Source organism: Musca autumnalis, unplaced genomic scaffold (genome assembly GCF_047663935.1).
Source record: "Musca autumnalis isolate F117 unplaced genomic scaffold, ASM4766393v1 scaffold_4, whole genome shotgun sequence".
NCBI classification, from domain to species: domain Eukaryota; kingdom Metazoa; phylum Arthropoda; class Insecta; order Diptera; family Muscidae; genus Musca; species Musca autumnalis.
Genome location: NW_027411977.1, coordinates 24,135,220 through 24,140,118, shown reverse-complemented (window position 1 = coordinate 24,140,118; position 4,899 = coordinate 24,135,220).

Here is a 4,899-nt window from a genome sequence, read left to right as displayed (position 1 = left end):
CCATTAGACATCGGCTGACTTCCGAAACGTGCCAACACAAGGCAATTTTTAAATTTCGTCAAAATATTTCAGTTGCACACTAATTTATGGACCGATTCCGTACAGCGAGGCGAGTCATGTCGCGTCGTCTATCGTCTCTGCGACAAAATTTATGGGCCGACATGACTCGCCTCGCTGTACGGAATCGGCCCATTAAAAAATGCACTACGTACAGCGATAGAAAATAATCGTCGATAACAAGTTATTTGTATTTTTTTTTTTTTCATTTTATTTTTATTCGTTAGTAAAAATGAACGGCGACAGCTAATTTGTTGTCGCCGGAAAATGAACATTACGGCGACAAAATTTGACGTCGTCGTGGGACTTTTGCCATACGTAATGGAAAAATTGCAACTGGCAACGCGACACGACTCGCCTCGCTGTACGGAATCGGCCCATTACTGTTCCTCCAAAATGCAATAAAGGCTGACTTCCGCAGAGTCATTTGCTTTGTAAATGTCTTATAGGGTTTTTACATTAGCACAAAAATGCGGTTTTAGAGCAAAATTATTCGTCATTTACCACACAAAAAATGAAATAATCATCAATTAGAAAATTAGATAGATTTTGCAAGGGTGTGCATTTTAAAATACGGTTACAATGCACGAGCAATAACTGAAACAACGCAGTTTATGGCGTTTTCGAATGTCAGGCAAAATGATGCATGTTTGTTGCTTACCTGCCTAACAAATTGCACAACTGTGACGTTTTGAAATACATAGTTTTGAAGTGGTTAAGTATAACTGTGTTATGGAACACAATACACACATTTGCAAAGCAACTGACACTTCAGAAGCCAGCCAGCTATCTCCAAATCTAAACCATCCAAAGCCCTTGGTCCATATAGCATAACAATGATCATGTTGAAGAAGCTCAGTGCAAGTGGGTTTGGTTACGTGACCAGAGTTATATGTTTATCAATTACACAGTTGCTGATTCCGGAATGGTGGCCCGAGTTATTCCAATTTTGAAGAGAGATTTGAAAAATCTCTACCAATGTATAATTTTACCGACCGATTAAAGTTTATATCCCTCTCTCTTTAGCCTAAAGGCTGAGGATATAAAATTTAATCAGTTTCAAGCACTGACTAAATACTCTTATAGACAGAGAAGTCTTAATGTGTGCTGTTTTTGTAGATGGCGCCCTTCCATTCAATATGCTCTCGATATCCTGAAGTTGTCACTCAAATATGTCGTGTAGTAGCCCCATAGACAAAATAATCTATAGATAGAGAATTTTAATGTGTTTATTTTTTTATAGATGTTGCCCTTCCACTCAATATGCTCTCGATATGCTGTGGTTTTCACTCAAATATGTCGTGTAGTAGCTCAATGTTAAAAAAAAATTACCACTAACGCCATCTAACTATTACAGAGCATACTAAGTAACATGCTGAGAACAATTCTTCGTCTACACCTTCATTAGTCTATGGTTTCAAGTAAATATGTATGTAGATACGTCTACCAAAATGTACAATATATCGAATACCCTAGACCAGCATCCGGCAAAAAGGGGCACACGTGCCCTTGATGAGAATAACAACAGAGCAACCACCACGCAGTTTTCTTTCAGAAGTCAATGAAGAAGGTTCTGCTGTCGCTTTTTCAATGATTTTTAATTTTAGCAATGTATTAACGCCAATGGTGGGCAAATTGCGAGAGACTCATGTATTTTTTACACTTTTGTGTATGAGGCCGAGCATTTCTGCCCAACAGTGATTAACGCACACGCTGTTTGTGGAGAGAGCAAGAGAGAGTCGTATGCGTGAGACCCCAAGCAATGTGTTTGTGTTAGTGCCGATACTTGCCCTAGACTAGGGCTTCTCATTTCTTCACGGTAGCGTAAATTGAGAGTAAGCTTCAGTCGTTGTTTGGCCTGCAACGGAGAAACACATTTTCAATGTGAGCACCCCTGCCCTAGACCAATGGTGCACAAGAGAGTGCTATTTTGGGTTTTTGTATGGGAGAGTTTTAGTTAACTTTTTCGTAAAGACGCGTGCATGGCTGCCCTAGACCACTGTTGGGCAGAAATGCTCGGCCTCATACACAAAAGTGTAAAAAATACATGAGTCTCTCGCAATTTGCCCACCATTGCCCTAGACCACTGATGGGCAGAAATGCTCTGCCTCACACACAAAAGTGTAAAAAATACATGAGTCTCTCGCAATTTGCCCACCATTGCCCTAGACAGACGGCAGCGTTAATTTGCTGGTAAACAACTGTTTTGTTGTTGTTTGCAATGCAAATAGGGTCTCATAGCATGAATATGCTCTCTCTCCTACAGGAATATGGGCTCTCTTTTACAGCATTGCCATATTGAAATATGTACCTAAATCATTGATGCTCAAAATAAAAAAGAGAGTAAAGTAGTGAGAGAATCACAAGAAAGTTTGTATCAGCATTCAGTCAGTGTATCAGCATTCAGTGGTTGCTACACTTGTGACCAGTAAACATGTGGCGGGTGTGTGCGTTTTTGTTCAGTGTCCCCACTAAAATTATGCGTATATCCATGCACATGTTTACTTGTCGGCTGCTCAGCGACGACTGATTGTTATTCCCACATACGTTAACGTATATGGATGATCTTGGCTGACCTAAATCATTGATGCTCAAAATAAAAAAGAGAGTAGTGAGAGAATCACAAGAAAGTTTGTATCAGCATTCAGTGGTTGCTAGACCTGTGACCAGTAAACATGTGGCGGGTGTGTGCGGTTTTGTTCAGTGTCCGCACTAAAATTATGCGTATATCCATGCACATGTTTACTTGTCGGCTGCTCAACGACGACTGACTGTTATTCTCACATACGTTAACGTATATGGATGATCTTGGCTGACCTAATGGGCCGATTCCGTACAGCGAGGCGAGTCATGTCGCGTCGTCTATCGTCACTGTGACAAAATTTAAAAAATGCACTACGTACAGCGATAGAAAATAATCGTCGATAACAAGTTATTTTTATGGGCCGATTCCGTACAGCGAGGCGAGTCGTGTCGCGTTGTCAAATGCAATTTTTCGATTCCGTATGGCAATATCGCCTGACGTCGTCAAATTTTGTCGCCGAAATGTTCATTTTCCGGCGACAACAAATTAGCTGTCGCCGTACATTTTTACTAACGAATAAAAATAAAATAAAAAAAAAAATAAAAATAACTTGTTATCGGCGATTATTTTCTATCGCTGTACGTAGTGCATTTTTTAAATTTTGTCACAGAGACGATAGACGACGCGACATGACTCGCCTCGCTGTACGGAATCGGCCCATTATTTTTTTTATTTTATTTTTATTCGTTAGTAAAAATGTACGGCGACAGCTAATTTGTTGTCGCCGGAAAATGAACATTTCGGCGACAAAATTTTACGACGTCAGGCGATATTGCCATACGGAATCGAAAAATTGCATTTGACAACGCGACACGACTCGCCTCGCTGTACGGAATCGGCCCATAAATTCCCTTTGATTTTGTGCATTAAGAATGTGGATAATGCACGAATTAATTTGAATTAAGGCAGTTAATGCAAATTAACGCTGCCGAATGTCTAGGGTAGAAGAAACAAAAAGGTGTTTTTTTCTTTATTAAAAAATGTTCATATAATTATTGTTGACCTTTGATTAGTATCTCCTTCTATTAATTTGGCTTGAGGTCAGTATAAATAAAAAACAGACAGTTTGTTTTTTAATGTTGTTTTATTTTCCGATGTTTCGACTATCATAGATAGTCATCATCAGGGAATTATTGCTTTAAAAACTACATATTTAAAAAAAAATATAAAAATCAATAATTACTTCGTCTTTGTTACTCTCACAGGTTATCACATTTTCTTTTGTTGACAAGATTTTTCCAATTAAATTTTCTTGTGCTTTTCAATGGCATTTCTGTATATTTGAGCACAGTGTTCGGTGTCTTGACTCATAATTCATTCTTTGTTTAGTTGTAACATCTACAGCATGTTTCTACGTTTATAATTATTTTCGTGTGCTAGAATTTCCACATCTTTGAAATTTGGTGTATGTCCTTCTTGCCTACAATAGGAAGCCAGTGCTGTTTTTTTTTGTTTTATTGTCTTATTTTTCGATTTATGTGAGCTGAGTATAGTTTTAAGTTTAGATTTTGGCGTAACAGCATATGTCTTTTAATATACATTCGTCCCGTCGCCATTGCATTTAATTTTATACACGATATTTGATTTGTCTTCATGGCGTATTAATTTTGCTAGTTGGTATCTGTCCTTATTGTACATGTTGAGGAAGAAAAATTCTCTGAAAATTCTGGTATATAGGTTGCTCTCTTATATGTCCTTTCCGTATTATGTATGGTTTGATCTGATTCATTACGTTCTGTGTGTTTACACAATTCAATCGGGTATGTTCTGAGACACACTTCACGCCTGAAGCATTTTGTTCATACCATTTACTCCCATTTCTTGCGAATTTCACGGGGCTAAGATTCATTAGGGTATTTAAAAAAAGAAGAGTACACCCTAGTCTTTCAATAAAATACTGGAAAAAATAAGAGTAAATGGTTTGAGCAAAATGCTTGAAACATGAAGTGAGAGGTGAATTGTGTCTCAGAAAATAACCGATTGATGGTGTTATTTGGTAAGTCATTCATTTTCAGGATAGATTTTTTTTTATTTTGTTTTTGGAATGGAATTTCTTATTTTGTTGTTTTTGGAAAGGAAATTCTTATCGCTGATATTCAACATTCTTTGGATAAAATTTGTTGCCGTATTTATTTTGAGTGGTAGTGAATAATTCGGCTGGAGGCCATGGGCTTTTGGCAGCAATCCATCAGCAGTAGGTTATTTTGTCTGTGTATTAAACATCCAGGTATGGAAATCTGTTATCCGAATCACACTCC